The sequence below is a fragment of the Protomyctophum parallelum genome, assembly GCF_964188405.1.
Source record: "Protomyctophum parallelum genome assembly, chromosome: 7".
Lineage (NCBI taxonomy): Eukaryota > Metazoa > Chordata > Actinopteri > Myctophiformes > Myctophidae > Protomyctophum > Protomyctophum parallelum.
Window position 1 is genome coordinate 35862606 of NC_139705.1, and position 17841 is coordinate 35880446.

A 17841-nucleotide genomic window follows, 5' to 3' on the forward strand; every position below is an offset into this window, starting at 1 on the left:
TCCCTCGTTCCTCTGTCGGCCGGTGTCACCTGCCCCCTGTTTTTCAAGTACTCTATGCAAATGAGGTGGATAGGGCAGGCTGGTGTGTGTGGGGGGTGCTTTGGGGGGTTTCTGGAGGACAGAGGTGTGTGTGTGTGTGTGTGTGTGTGTGTGTGTGTGTGTGTGTGTGATGGGGGGGGGGGGGGGGGGGGTGTAGGCGTCAAGGGACAGAATAAACATCCTCCCAATTTTCCACCTTACTTTACTTTGATCCCCTTACACACACACACACACACACACACACACACACACACACACACACACACACACACACTACACACACCGCCCAACTCTACCTGTCCCTGCAGACAACACAAATATCAGTGTTTAACTGACAGCTTTGATGTAGAGGGAAATACAATAGAGCCCTGGGGGACCCCGGTCAACCCCATGAACAGCCATCTATCTGACAGCACATCCTCTGTTCCGCAAGTCAGTAGTCACTCTCTCCAGGGTGCTTCACCCAGGGACACACCCCTAATATACCTAACACACACTCACAGAAACTATTCCCAAACTTAACCTCGAAACCACACACATCTGAGGCGAAACACCTTGAAGAGAGTGAATCTCTCCTGTGTCTACAGTCCACACCGTTTGGGAAACAACCTTGTATACCATACTGTAGCTCGTACTGTGGCTATACGGTCCCGAACCGTACACAATGCCATATGCACCATCCGTGACTAGATAGAATAGAACAATAATGAAAACTAAACATGGTTGTCCGTTACGCAAGTGAAGCACATGTGCCCCCACCCTCCGTTGCATCAGCCAATATAAATGCAGTTGCACACACACAGGGGACAATAGATACATTTCCATTTAATCAGTGATAAGGCAGCAGATGGTGACAAAGCAACGTCTTCCCACATCACTCTGAGTGACACAATACACCACACTTCCTTATTGCAAGGGCTTAGCTAATGAGTTAATTTAACTCTGAGTTCAAATTTTAACCAATGTGCAATTGTAGTTTTTCAGCAATGTCACGATTACTTGCTAATGCCATTGATACCACGGCTAGCAGCACAGACCTGCCAGACATCATTGAATCATTCAATACAATACACATTCAATTTTAATGTGTATTACTACATCTGCTATTGAATAATGAGAGTGAGAAAGAGTGAGAAATTATTACTGCCCCTGAGTACTTTAAATCAAACTAATACTAATAAACCTGACCTTATTTTTTCTTTTTTAATATTTTGTTTTTATTTTCAATTTTCACAAAATACACAGAACACCCCGTCCACAGCCCTCTCCCCTCCCCACATACAAACCCACATACATAGAAGACAACACAGTTAAAGCATAATAACAATAATAATATTATACAAAAAACGTGGAAAACAAACATAAAAACTATACTAAACTAAACAAAACAAAACAAGAAGAGACAAATCTACTATACAGAGAAAATTGTTTCCGGAAGCAATCGATCCAGACTGAGATAGCTATAACAATACTGATACAGGTAAGGACAAAGTCTCCATGTAATTCAAATAGGGCTGCCAAATCTTCAAAAAATTCTCAAAACCCCTTGAACTTCTCAAAATATATGTAATCTTCTCAAGAGGGACACAACTGTTCAATTCTGAGAACCATCTTGCGATAGGTGGGGGGGAGTCAGACTTCCACGTTATTGCAATACATTTTCTAGCAACCCTGAGTGCAACCTAACCCTAACCCTAACCCTAACCCTATACATTTTATTTTGTGTCTACCTAAATTTGCACTGATTGCACTGAAGTTTCCTAAGAGGCAAAGTTCAGGATCCAACGGGAAGGGAGCATCTATAATTTTAGCCAGTGTATCACAAATATCATGCCAGAATGTTTTAACTTTTATACATTGCAAACCTGGCCTTATTTAAATAAATACTGCGCACACGCAAGTTATAGTACTGTAGGTAAGATGTAACAAATAGAAAATCTTGAGTCTTGAAAGTGGGAGTGCAGTCAAATGAGGTCTACTGTGTCATTTAGGTCAGTGGTTTTCAACCAGTGGTCCTTGAGGGGGTTCCAGATGGTCCCCAGCTAAATGATGGAGAAGTGGTAACCAAATGGACGGTTGTAGATCTTGAAACCAAATGAAACCAAATGGACCAGTTTCATTTTACGCTCTCAAGAGTTACAAAATTGTTAAACATCTGCTTTACCTAATTTACAAGAAGTCTACGGTCTACACAATTAGATAATGCACAATTAGAATAAATGCAATTATTTTCATCAATGCCATGTTGTCGCTCCTAATGGTACCAACATCAATACAGCATGGAATTGTAGACAAAATCCTATCCAACGACAACAAAATAGTCTTTGGTCTGCAAGGCTAAATCACATCAAATGGTGGTCCGTGGCTCAAATGCTGAATAATTTAATAGATAATGGGCCTTGATGTGAAATGGGTTGAAAACCCCTCATTTAGGTCTAAGAGCTATTGAACAATTGCGAGGAGTTCTAAACAAAGCATAGGCTACTCAAGGGGAATATTGCTTTACAAGTTTGCAAAGAATCAATTTAGGTCACATGCCTATATCTTTATTGCCAACGACTGGAAAACAGTCACAACCAGTGCACAAAGACAAGACAATTGAAAAAGTCATTGCACATAGTTTGGTAGTTTTCTTTTCTTGGTAATGACTAATGGGTCTGGGGCCATTAGCAGTAGCCCGTTCCCTGGGTTATTTAGTAACCATAATACAAATACCACGGTTTCATATCACCAAAGTCATTTATTGGGCGTGAGCTTTGATGATGCGGAAAAGCTCTCAAAATTATCCTTTATTTCCTTGACTGGAATATGTAAACTCAGTTACAGTAGCATGTGGGCATGGGGGATTTCAGAAAGTAATGCATGTGACCTCGGTTTTGTTCAGAATGGTTTTAGGCAGTTTAAAATTGTGCCACAGTGGACAGTTTACATGGCATACAGGTGTCATTTCATTTTTAACCATTATTTTAAGCCCTATATTTTATACTTCGGTTATCCAGAAATAGCTGATCTACAAGCTCACATCATATCACATTGTGATGCATTATGAGCTTATAGATCAGCTAAATAAAAAATAATAAATAATAAACAAAAAGATTGTGGAGAAATCTTGAAAATCTTTGGAAAATGTTTTAAACTTTCATGGGCAATGTATTGCCCTGCAAATAGCATTTTTGTATGGCCTATTCACCTACAAAACTTCAGTTTTGTTCAAAGTACTACTGTGCATGTTCATCTAGTTGCTTTCCAGTCCAGAATCATTCTGGATTCTGGCAGAATGTGCAGACTCTTACATGTGAGTGGGCTAACTGTGGTGAAGCTGCATCCACACAGTCCAGGAGAGGCCAATAAAAATATACAATGTTTACTCTCCGTCCGTTTCAGTCAGCTGCGGGCATGTTCCCACATTTGCTTAAACAGGAGATAGAAGATAAAACATGTCATTTGCCTCTTCTCCAACAGAAGTTGACCCAGAGCCAACATTGCAAACTTTTGTCATGTTGCAGCATGTATGTCAAGGTCATTGGGGTCTCTTTTTTTGCTGTAGTGCTAATGCCCTTTATACACAGTAAAATTGTCAATTTAAGCATTTCTTAATCCTAACATCGCTATTCTGGGGCGGCAAAAGGAACTTGCGTGTGACGTGTTGTGAGCTTGTAGGTTTTTGGCGAAGATATTTAATGCCATAATAGATTCAGAATATACAATATACTGAAACAGACCGACGGACATTGATATTGATCTTGCGTGGGAAATTCTGTCACCAGAGACAGCACAGCAGTTAGGTTGCAGATACACCATCAAGCACCAGTAAACAGTAGCCTTCACTATGCAGAATAACACTAAATCACTGTATCCCGCCCAAAAAGCACAATCAAATATGTACGCAAAATGGTGTAGCCTACCCACAATATACCAGAATACTAAAGCCTGCACTGCAGAACAAATCAAAACACATTCACAGTGTCCATAGACTCTTGAGCAAATAACACACAATCACACTCACTGACATTATATGATATCACAGAAATCCTGATATTGTTATAAGTGTCAACAGTCTAGGCTAATCAGTAAAACAACAACAGTAGAAACACAGGTGATATTACGATGTGGCCGACGTGCACAATTGCACAGGTGTTACTCCGAGTTACGTGACAGTTAAGGTGACCAGATTCAAACATTCATTTGAGGTTAGCAACTTATTACTAAAATGCCTTGATGTCATATTCAACCATAGGCCCAATATTGCCTATACATTTATTATTAAACCCCTCTGGTGTCTCACATTTTGTTTAAAATGTTAATTTTGGTCATCATGAGTGGTATGGTTGTCTTGTTACTGTTGTCTGTAAACTAGGGGATATTCATTTTAACAGCAGGAAAAGAGACAATGAGAGAGCTTTACAGCAGAAAGCCAACTATTTATTAGGGGACTAACTATTAGGGCAATTGAACACTGATGCCTGCCAGTCATAATGTGAGGACAGGGTCTCAGTTTGTGGGACGCCTGAAAAGTCTTGGAAATGAGGGACTGTCCCACGCAACGGGGGACATCTGGTCACAGTTGACCTACAGCAGTGGCTCTCAACCTTTTCAGGTTATGATATAAATTGTCACTTTACTGTCATCTGGGAACTCCCGCCAAAATCAGCCTCAGGTTGAGAACTACCACAGACCTACAGGACAGTTGACCGGACAGAGTGACCATCGTGTGCCTTTGTTGTGAATCCTCATAACTACATGACATACCGGCACAAAGGACATGTCTACAGTTCCACCCGGGGTTAATGAAGCTACCGTTTCCTCTCTTGCTCAGTTGCCCCACAATCTGCCTGTGGAGAGAGATGTGTAATAATTGAAGCGATCACAGACAGAGATCGGGGGGTGACACAATTAGTTACCCCCTGGGGCACGTGGTTCTCAAAGTGGGGTCCTTGGAGGGTGGGGTTCCCCAGCAAAATGAGGAACAGTTTCTTTAACGATGGGGGACCGTGATTTTCTTTTCACAGTTTTTCATGTGTTTATGAGGTAACAGTATTTAATTCGACCCCTTGGTGTGGTTGTTATGTGCAAATTGCAATGATGTCTTCCCTTTTGTATTTAGGGTTTCTTCCTGGATTCTGAAACCTTGACAGTCAAACGTGCCAATGAAAATATACAGTGATATGACATCACATCATAATATCATCCCCTCCCCTAAACTCTACCCCCTTATTATACAACAATAGCTGTGGGTGCGGCTTCAGTTCAGGTGGATCACCATGTCACCACCCACCAGGCAAACCAGGCATACTTCGGAAATAGCACACTGAGCGCACTGTGCAATGCAAACTAATAGGCGAGTGTGCTCCGGTGCGGTATTTCCGAACGTGCCCTTAATTAAAACCTTTTAAACCCCAGGGGGGTTTAGGGGGAAAATCTGCAACATCGGAGTTGAAACCGGAGACCAATTGGGTCTCCATTGACCCGCTGAGTGGTGGACAGCCACTGCCCCCGCCGGCGGGGGAAATGGGGCTCAAGAGGTTTTAATTAACTGGTGGCCGTGTCCACATAAAAACATCATTTTAACAAATACTGTACACAAAAAAATCTTCCTCCTCCTTATATAATATGTCATGATCCGTGACCTGTTCTGTCACCCTGATGTGTTTCCCTATGTTCCTTGTTTTGGGTTTTACTTTAGTGTACTTTTACCTTTTTTTTTACCTGTGTACTTTTACCTTTTACCTGTGTCTTTGTTTCCTGTGTTGCCCATGTTTACCTGCCTTGTCTAACCCTGTAATTGTCTCCACCAGGCCGAAGGCATGGGGGGAGAGTATGTTTTGCACTCCGTCCGTCCGTCCGTGTGTCCGTCCGTGTGTGTGTCCGTGAGCAGCTAATCTCCGGCACCGTTAACCCGGTCGATGCCAAATTTTGCACACACACTCCCTGGATGCCAACGATGAACCTCTGCCCCAAAATCTCCAGAACGGCCTGTTATAGCGCCACCAGGAGGCCGCTTTGTGCAAAACAAGTTTTTGCACAGTACACCTACAGATTTTGTCCAAACATCGCGCAAATTGGTACACAGTCTCTCTAGTTCACATCTGGCTTTTAGAGCGCCACCAGGAGGCCGACTTTTGTAAAAAACATTTTTGGATATTACTCCTCCGGATTTTGTCCAAAAATCCCGCAAATCGTTACACAGTATCTCCAGTCATGTGCTCAAGACGGATGTGTCTGATATTTCATATTCCATCCTAATTGGCTAACATTGGCTTTCAAATTTTGCAGGATTGGCCTGTTTTGAACAAAAAGCCTCAAATCATGAACGCAGCGTGCAATTTGACGTGAAATCTTTCACGCACTTTCCTACTAGGCTGAGGAATATAGCCCACCCATTTCACATTGGCCTGTTATAGCGCCACCAACAGGTGGATTGTGCATGCGTGCGATCAACACGGATCTGCACCATTTCCCATATTCCATCCTGATTGGCAAAGATTGGAACAAACAAACAAAAAACATGTTTATATTACTCCTAAACATTCCTATCCTCCTGGTTGAGACCTGTGCCCAGAAGGGCACTTTTTCTAGTTAGTGTAGTGTTCTCCACCTGTGTCCTGTTAGTATCCCAGCCAATCCCTGTGTTGATTTGTCTGTTGTATTTCACCTGTGTCTAGTTAGTCCTTGTCTATTTATATACCCTTGTGTTTTCAGTTCTCTGTTGGTTTGTTGTTTATGTTGCCAGTGAGTATTTTTGTAGCCTTGATTCCTTGCTTGTTGATCCCCTAGTTTTCCCAGTATAGTTTTCCCCTTGCCTTCTTTGTGTTCCTAGTTTTGTTCCGACTGCCTCTAGTGTTTTTTGACTTGCTCTACCTGGACTCCTGTTTGGTCGCAATAAAACACTGACTTTCCCTGCCTCTGCCTCACATCCTGCGTTTGGGTCCTATACTCAACTTGACTCACATCGTGACATAATAATAATGCCTGATTAAATCACGGCACTCCAATTTGTTTCAATACAATTATTTCACTGGCTAGCTAGAAGTTGTTACCCCGATAAGATAATGTATAAAGAATGACTATTCAGAATTCCAAATCAATCAATCGGCTTTATCTCCTCAGTAGATGGTTGTTAAATGTACAAAATCTTATCTCTTATCTAATAACAAAAATATATTCCCCGGGATAAAATATTTTAATTTAGGGGTCCTTGACACAAAGATGTTTGCAAACCACTGCTCTAGTATGCAAGTTTAAAATACCCCCAGCCCCCACCCTGTCATGCAACACATCCTTTAATCATTAAAGTTAAAATGATGCAGGGGTGTACCCACTAAATACAGACAATAGAGGAAGGAATTGATGCATCTCATTTCAAAGTTAAGTTTCATTGTTTGCAAAAGGTTGCAGCTGCACATTGTGATGACTGACTTAATGACATTAAGAAAACGCCTCCACTCCTCACACAAGTTAGTTAAACCAGTTATTTATGGGGTCATTATAGGCAACAATGGTTAAATTTGGTCAGAAATGGTCAAAAATAGAAAAAGAAAATCAACAAGCTCATGATAGGCCTACATCATGAATGAGCAGGCACGTTTTTGATTTAGTGTTTTTTTGTGAACAAAGAAAATACAACTGATCTGGCTGTAGGATGAATGTAACAATTTATACATAGAATTATATAGGCCCAATTAAGCTGTTTCTTGTAAGGTCTTGTACTTGGACCTTTCTGTGCAAAATTGGTGCAATAAACGGCAACCTAAACATGATTGTAAGTTGTAACCACTCCAGCCACAACAAACAATTAAAGCGATTGCATGCATTTGTGTTGTGAGTGACTGAAGTGTTGGCTCATATGGCAGTTAAATGAGGACTCAGTGGTGGAATGTAGTGCATTTTCTCAGTTAAATGAGGACTCAGTGGTGGAATGTAGTGCATTTTCTCAGTTAAATGAGGACTCAGTGGTGGAATGTAGTGCATTTTCTCAGTTAAATGAGGACTCATAGGGACATTTTATTAACAAGCAATAACTGTAATGTTTTATAAAAATGAAAAAGAATGTCAATAAATATATTGTTTAAAAAAGTACTATAGGCTACTTAAGTAGAGGTTATTTTTATTTAATTTCAGAAGTAAGTATAGGCTGCTTAGGGAAGTACGCTACTTTTTAGTTTGAGGTAACTTTGCACATATAGATTATTATTACAAATTATATATTTTTAAATATATCTAAAGGTTAAATTAAGCTAGCAGTATACTATATAACAAATGTTAAAATGAAATCGATCTTTACCAACTGCAACTTTAAAGTAATAAACACGGAAGTAATCAATAATTATTGTCAAATTACATGATATATGATTCTGAAATAAACATCCTGTAAAATGACTACTTTTTGACTTTATAAAGTATGTTTTTATGAATTATTAAATTGTAATGAAGTATGTCTTCACTATTATTAGCGCTATTAATTAAGGAGTAGATTTGAGTACTTCTTCCACCACTGCATTGGTTGGGACTCATCATGGTTACTAAAAGGCATTGAACAAACCTCTTGCAAAGGAGGTCAAAACAGGACATATAGGGAATACGATTACAAGGAATCACTTTAGGTCATATGCCTATCTCAGTATCTCCTATCTTTATGGTTAGAAGTGTTTGCATCTTGGAAGAAGGCCTACGTTCCAAGTGTGATCCCAATCAATGATTGACCTTGATAAAAAGCTTTATTTGGTATTCAGCTCTGTCGGTTGAAAACCATGTATGTCCATTGCGACCGCAGGTCGCAGTTAACTATATCTAAATGTTTTTTTGTGGCTTTCGCCTTTATTTTATATTTTTTATGGAGGGACAGACAGTAGGCTGACAGGAAATGGGGAGAGAGATGGGGGGGAAGACATGCAGTAAGGGCCGTCGGGATCGGGAGTCGAACCCGCGGCACGCTGCCAGACTGGATTACCAGCCATGGTGCCTGGACCACTGAGCCATGGCAGTTAACTATATCAAACTCCATGCCAAAGCGCCAGCGCTCGCCCAGCAGTCTGCTGTCACCCAGGCGGATGCGTGCATGTGACATCGCCCTTTAGGGCGAGGTCGCTTCTCGCCATCAGGAGTCTTACTGGTACAGTATATATATACGTGTGTGTGTGTTCGAATGTTTATTAACCACAATGAAAACAAGTCTCTGGCTCTTCTGTCATTATCTAGTCTGGGAAGCAGGAGGCCACAGGTTCAAGTCCTGGCTATGACATATTGTCCCAAAATCATGAAAATATGACATACTATAGTATGCCGTCCGAAACCATGGACTATAGTATGTCGTTTTTTCATGATTTTCATCTTTTCTTTCAAATCCTCCAAAAAAAACGGCATGCTATAGTATGCCTTCCGAAACCAAATATGAGAAATGTATAACTTTGGCATGCTACTAGTCCTACATACTTACACCTAGAAATCCCATTCAAAATTTGAGATATTTAACATGGGGCTCAATGGCAGCTCTATAGGCACGTCAAAAGTCACTTTCACCTAGAAACTCCATTCACACTTTTTATTATTCAGCTTACTGTAGAGACACATGCTGGAACTTTTTTATTTTGAAATGTTTTGTAGTTTATGAGTTATTTAACTTAAACGCCCAATGCATTCTCTATGGCAATAGCACAAACTTTGGCATGCTACTAGTCCTACATACTTACACCTAGCAACCCCATTCTAGCCTACTTAGGTTCATCTTACGGTGGACATGTTTGCCTGAAAAGGAATCTTTGAAATGTTTCATAGTTTTAGAAATATAGTGCTTTCAAATTTACAATGGGGCTCAATGGCAGACATTGGCACGTCACAAATCACTTTCACCTAGAAACTCCATTCACACTTTTTATTATTCAGTTTACTGTGGAGACACATGCTGGAACTTTTTTACTTTGAAATGTTTTATAGTTTCTGAGTTATTTAACTTAAACGCCCAATGCATTCTCTATGGCAATAGCACAAACTTTGGCATGCTACTACATACAAAATGATGAAAAACGAGGATAAGAAAAAATCTAAAATTCCCCCCCAAAAAAAAGAAAGAAAAAAAAAAAACGATGGGCTATAACGGGGTGGGCTTTTTATTATTTTTTATTATTTTCAAATCCTCAAAAATGATGAAAAACGGCGTGCTATAGTATGCCGTACGATATGGGCCCATGGTCCAAAATGATGAAAAACAAGGATAATTTTTTTTTCAAAAATTCAAAAAACGATGGACTATAACTTTTGAGCAACTTAATGCAAGTGGATGGGAGGAGAACTCGGGTGTCTTCTCTATAGATATATAACTCTATGGCTATAACCCATCGTTTTCTTATTTTTTAATTTTTTTAAAATCCTCAAAAATGATGAAAAACGGCGTGCTATAGTATGCCGTACGATATGGGCTATAGCCCATGGTAAAAAATGATGAAAAACGAGGTTTTTGGTTTTTTCAAAAATTCAAAAAACGATGGGCTATAACCCATCGTTTTTTTTTTTTTTTTTTTTTTTTTTAATCCTCAAAAATGATGAAAAACGGCGTGCTATAGTATGCCGTACGATATGGGCTATAGCCCATGGTCCAAAATGCTGAAGAACGAGGATAGAAAAAAAATCCCAAATTCCAAAAGCGATGAGCTATAACCCATCGTTTTTTTTTCTTCATTTTTTTCAAATCCTCAAAAATGATGAAAAACGGCGTGCTTTAGTATGCCGTACGATATGGGCTATAGCCCATGGTCCAAAATGATGAAAAACGAGGAAATTCTTTTTTTAATTCAAAAAACGATGGGCTATAACCAATCGTTTTCTATTTTTTAATTTTTTTTCAAATCCTCAAAAATTATGAAAAACGGCGTGCTATAGTATGCCGTACGATATGGGCTATAGCCCATGGTCCAAAATGATGAAAATCGAGGATAATTTTTTTCCAAAATGTTCAAAAACGATGGGCTATAACCCATCGTTTTTTTCATTTTTAATTTTTTTCAAATCCTCAAAAATGATGAAAAACGGCGTGCTATAGTATGCCGTACGATATGGGCTATACCCCATGGTCCAAAATGATGAAAAACGAGGATACAAAAAAATTCCAAAATTCCAAAAACGATGGGCTATAACGCATCGTTTTTATTTTCTTCATTTCTTTCAAATCCTCAAAAATGTAGAAAAACGGCGTGCTTTAGTATGCCGTACGATATGGGCTATAGCCCATGGTCTAAAATGATGAAAAACGAGGATATTTTTTTTCTTCAAAAATTCAAAAAACGATGGGCTATAACCCATCGTTTTTTTCATTTTTTCATTTTTTTCAAATCCTCAAAAATCATGAAAAACGGCGTGCTATAGTATGCCGTACGATATGGGCTATAGCCCATGGTCCAAAATGATGAAAAACGAGGATAATTTTTTTTTCAAAATTTCAAAAACGATGGGCTATATATAACCCATCGTTTTTTTTCATTTTTTCATTTTTTTTAAATCTTCAAAAATGATGAAAAATGGCGTGCTATAGTATGCCGTACGATATGGGCTATAGCCCATGGTCAAAAATGATAAAAAACGAGGATTAAAAAAAATTCAAAAATTCAAAAAACGATGGGCTATAACCCATCGTTTTTTTTTCCTCGTTTTTTTCACATCCTCAAAAATGATGAAAAACGGCGTGCTATAGTATGCCATACGATATGGGCTATAGCCCATGGTCCAAAATGATGATAAACGAGGATAATTATTTTTTCAAAATTTCAAAAACGATGGGCTATAACCCATCGTTTTTTTGATTTTTAGATTTTTTTTAAATCCTCAAAAATGATGAAAAACGGCGTGCTATAGTATGCCGTACGATATGGGCTATACCCCATGGTCCAAAATGATGAAAAACGAGGATACAAAAAAATTCCAAAATTCCAAAAACGATGGGCTATAACGCATCGTTTTTCTTTTCTTCATTTCTTTCAAATCCTCAAAAATGTAGAAAAACGGCGTGCTTTAGTATGCCGTACGATATGGGCTATAGCCCATGGTCTAAAATGATGAAAAACGAGGATATTTTTTTTCTTCAAAAATTCAAAAAACGATGGGCTATAACCCATCGTTTTTTTCATTTTTTCATTTTTTTCAAATCCTCAAAAATCATGAAAAACGGCGTGCTATAGTATGCCGTACGATATGGGCTATAGCCCATGGTCCAAAATGATGAAAAACGAGGATAATTTTTTTTTCAAAATTTCAAAAACGATGGGCTATATATAACCCATCGTTTTTTTCATTTTTTCATTTTTTTTAAATCTTCAAAAATGATGAAAAATGGCGTGCTATAGTATGCCGTACGATATGGGCTATAGCCCATGGTCAAAAATGATAAAAAACGAGGATTAAAAAAAATTCAAAAATTCAAAAAACGATGGGCTATAACCCATCGTTTTTTTTTCCTCGTTTTTTTCACATCCTCAAAAATGATGAAAAACGGCGTGCTATAGTATGCCATACGATATGGGCTATAGCCCATGGTCCAAAATGATGATAAACGAGGATAATTATTTTTTCAAAATTTCAAAAACGATGGGCTATAACCCATCGTTTTTTTGATTTTTAGATTTTTTTTAAATCCTCAAAAATGATGAAAAACGGCGTGCTATAGTATGCCGTACGATATGGGCTATAGCCCATGGTCAAAAATGATGAAAAACGAGGATACTTTTTTTTTTCAAAAATTCAAAAACGATGGGCTATAACCCATCGTTTTTTTTCCCGTTTTTTTTCAAATCCTCAAAAATGATGAAAAACGGCGTGTTATAGTATGCCGTACGATATGGGCTATAGCCCATGGTCCAAAATGATGAAAAACGAGGATAATTTCTTTTTTTCAAAATTTCAAAAACGATGGGCTATAACCCATCGTTTTTTTCATTTTTTCATTTTTTTTAAATCCTCAAAAATGATGAAAAACGGCGTGCTATAGTATGCCGTACGATATGGGCTATAGCCCATGGTCAAAAATTATGAAAAACGAGGATTTAAAAAAATAAAAAAATAAAAAAAACGATGGGCTATAACCCATCTATTTTTTAGATTTTTTTTAAATCCTCAAAAATGATGAAAAACGGTGTGCTATAGTATGCCGTACGATATGGGCTATAGCCCATGGTCAAAAATGATGAAAAACGAGGATACTTTTTTTTTTCAAAAATTCAAAAACGATGGGCTATAACCCATCGTTTTTTTCATTTTTTTTTTTTCAAATCCTCAAAAATGATGAAAAACGGCGTGCTATAGTATGCCTTACCATATGGGCTATAGCCCATGGTCCAAAATTATGAAAAACGAGGATTTAAAAAAATTAAAAAAACGATGGGCTATAACCCATCGTTTTTTTCATTTTTTTCCCCTTCCAAATCCTCAAAAATGATGAAAAACGGCGTGCTATAGTATGCCGTACGATATGGGCTATAGCCCATGGTCCAAAATGATGAAAAACTAGGATTATTTTTTTTTCTAAAATTTCAAAAACTATGGGCTATAACCCATCGTTTTTTTCATTTTTCCATTTTTTTTAAATCCTCAAAAATGATGAAAAACGGCGTGCTATAGTATGCCGTACGATATGGGCTATAGCCCATGGTCCAAAATGATGAGAAACGAGGATAATTTCTTTTTTTCAAAATTTCAAAAACGATGGGCTATAACCCATCGTTTTTTTCATTTTTTCATTTTTTTTAAATCCTCAAAAATGATGAAAAACGGCGTGCTATAGTATGCCGTACGATATGGGCTATAGCCCATGGTCAAAAATTATGAAAAACGAGGATTTAAAAAAATAAAAAAATAAAAAAAACGATGGGCTATAACCCATCTATTTTTTAGATTTTTTTTAAATCCTCAAAAATGATGAAAAACGGCGTGCTATAGTATGCCGTACGATATGGGCTATAGCCCATGGTCAAAAATGATGAAAAACGAGGATACTTTTTTTTTTCAAAAATTCAAAAACGATGGGCTATAACCCATCGTTTTTTTCATTTTTTTTTTTTCAAATCCTCAAAAATGATGAAAAACGGCGTGCTATAGTATGCCTTACCATATGGGCTATAGCCCATGGTCCAAAATGATGAAAAACGAGGATTAAAAAAAAAATCTAAAATTCAAAAAAGGATGGGCTATAACCCATCGTTTTTTGAATTTTTTCTTTTTTTTCAAATCCTCAAAAATGATGAAAAACGGTGTGCTATAGTATGCCGTACGATATGGGCTATAGCCCATGGTCCAAAATGATGAAAAACGAGGATTCATTTTTTTTCTCCAAAAAATTTAAAAACCATGGGCTATAACCCATCGTTTTTTCATTTTTTTCAAATCCTCAAAAATGATGAAAAACGGCGTGCTATATTATGCCGTACGATATGGGCTATAGCCCATGCTCCGAAATCTTGAAAACCGACATACTATTATTGTATGCCCTCCGAGACCATGGACTAATGACCTTGACAAGTATACATGACCTTGACCAGTATGAATGACCTTCACCAGTATAAATGACCTTCACCAGTATAAATGACCTTGACCAGTATAAATGACCTTGACCAGTATGCGGACCGTGACCATGGACTATAGCCTTTCGCTTTTCCTCGATTTTCACCTTTTTTAAAATCCTCAACAATGATGAAGACTATAGCGATGACCTCTGAGACCATGGACCAATGAACCATGTAAATACAACACATTGAGCAGGGCACTGCAGGGAGTTGCACCCCGTTCTGGTAAACCAGAAGTACGACACCAGTGCCTTAGTTTTTGTGTTGTCATTTACAGGTCCTTTCGTTATTCAGGGTGAGCAGCCAGGAGAATGAGACTCGCAGGACAACTGCCAAAGACACCAGGAGCTCCCAGCCAGCAGCAAACTGTGTGTGGGAACCAACACACATGGACACCGGTCACCAGGACGTCCCACTGAGGGAACCAACACACACGGACACCGGTCACCAGGACATCCCCACTGAGGGAACCAACACACATGGACACCGGTCACCAGGACATCCCCACTGAGGGAACCAACACACATGGACACCGGTCACCAGGACGTCCCCACTGAGGGAACCAACACACATGGACACCGGTCACCAGGACGTCCCCACTGAGGGAACCAACACACATGGACACCGGTCACCAGGACATCCCCACTGAGGGAACCAACACACATGGACACCGGTCACCAGGACATCCCCACTGAGGGAACCAACACACATGGACACCGGTCACCAGGACGTCCCCATTGAGGGAACCAACACACATGGACACCGGTCACCAGGACGTCCCCACTGAGGGAACCAACACACATGGACACCGGTCACCAGGACGTCCCCACTGAGGGAACCAACACACATGGACACCGGTCACCAGGACGTCCCCACTGAGGGAACCAACACACATGGACACCGGTCACCAGGACGTCCCCATTGAGGGAACCAACACACATGGACACCGGTCACCAGGACGTCCCACTGAGGGAACCAACACACACGGACACCGGTCACCAGGACATCCCCACTGAGGGAACCAACACACATGGACACCGGTCACCAGGACGTCCCCACTGAGGGAACCAACACACATGGACACCGGTCACCAGGACGTCCCCACTGAGGGAACCAACACACATGGACACCGGTCACCAGGACGTCCCCACTGAGGGAACCAACACACATGGACACCGGTCACCAGGACGTCCCCATTGAGGGAACCAACACACATGGACACCGGTCACCAGGACGTCCCCATTGAGGGAACCAACACACATGGACACCGGTCACCAGGACGTCCCCACTGAGGGAACCAACACACATGGACACCGGTCACCAGGACGTCCCCACTGAGGGAACCAACACACATGGACACCGGTCACCAGGACGTCCCCACTGAGGGAACCAACACACATGGACACCGGTCACCAGGACGTCCCATTGAGGGAACCAACACACATGGACACCGGTCACCAGGACGTCCCCACTGAGGGAACCAACACACATGGACACCGGTCACCAGGACGTCCCCATTGAGGGAACCAACACACATGGACACCGGTCACCAGGACGCCTGTGTCTTAAACCCAAGATGGCCGACATTAGCTGCTGAAGAGATGTTCTAATATAGTTCCACAAGATGCAATGTTCAGGTGTTCCTTTTCTTTTTTGTATTATTATATCTTTGATCCCTCCAAGCGCCTATTATCGCAGCCAATGAGAGGAGAGTATAGGTTTTCTCCATGTCGTTTTATTATCGCAGCCAATGAGAGGAGAGTTTAGGTTTTCTCTATGTCGTTTTTTTTAGGAGGAAGTGAAAAGTCAAATTAAATATAGTAGAGATTATGCAATTAGTTTTCTATATATATATATATATATATATATAATATTATTATATATATGATTATTATTTTTGACTTAATGGTATTGGAACAATTATATGAAAATGTATATGAATATATATATATATGAAATAATAAAGAGAATTCTTTATGTAAAAGCACACACTTTGGGAGGAGGTGTATTTTGTGTATACTGCTATTGAAATGTCTAATTAAAACTGAGGAGTGTCACTGTATTGACATTATACGTGTGCGTATGCGCGAGTGTGAGTGTGTTCCATATTCCATATACAAAATGATGAAAAACGAGGATAAAAATGATGAAAAACGGCGTGCTATAGTATGCCGAACGGTAGGGGCTATAGCCCATGTTCAAAAATGATGAAAAACGAGGTTAAAAAAAAAAATCAAAATTTCAAAAAACGATGGGCTATAACCCATGTTTTTTGAAATTTTGATTTTTTTTCAAATCCTCAAAAATGATGAAAAACGGCATGCTATAGTATGCCGAACGGTAGGGGCTATAGCCCATGTTCAAAAATGATGAAAAACGAGGTAATGTTTTTTTCAAAATTTCAAAAAACGATGGGCTATTTTTGAAATTTTGATTTTTTTTCAAATCCTCAAAAATGATGAAAAACGGCGCGCTATAGTATGCCGTACGATATGGGCTAAAGCCCATGGTCCAAAATGATGAAAAACGAGGTAAATCTCTAAAAACAATGGGCTATAACCCATGTTTTGTTTTTTTTCAAATTTTTTCAAAACTTCAAAGATGATGAAAAACTAGGTAAAAAAAAACGATGGGCTATAACCCATCGTTTTTTTTCATTTTTTCATTTTTTTCAAATCCTCAAAAATGATGAAAAACGGTGTGCTATAGTATGCCGTACGATATGGGCTATAGCCCATGGTCCAAAATGATGAAAAACGAGGATTCATTTTTTTTCTCCAAAAAATTTAAAAACCATGGGCTATAACCCATCGTTTTTTCATTTTTTTCAAATCCTCAAAAATGATGAAAAACGGCGTGCTATATTATGCCGTACGATATGGGCTATAGCCCATGCTCCGAAATCTTGAAAACCGACATACTATTATTGTATGCCCTCCGAGACCATGGACTAATGACCTTGACAAGTATACATGACCTTGACCAGTATGAATGACCTTCACCAGTATAAATGACCTTCACCAGTATAAATGACCTTGACCAGTATAAATGACCTTGACCAGTATGCGGACCGTGACCATGGACTATAGCCTTTCGCTTTTCCTCGATTTTCACCTTTTTTAAAATCCTCAACAATGATGAAGACTATAGCGATGACCTCTGAGACCATGGACCAATGAACCATGTAAATACAACACATTGAGCAGGGCACTGCAGGGAGTTGCACCCCGTTCTGGTAAACCAGAAGTACGACACCAGTGCC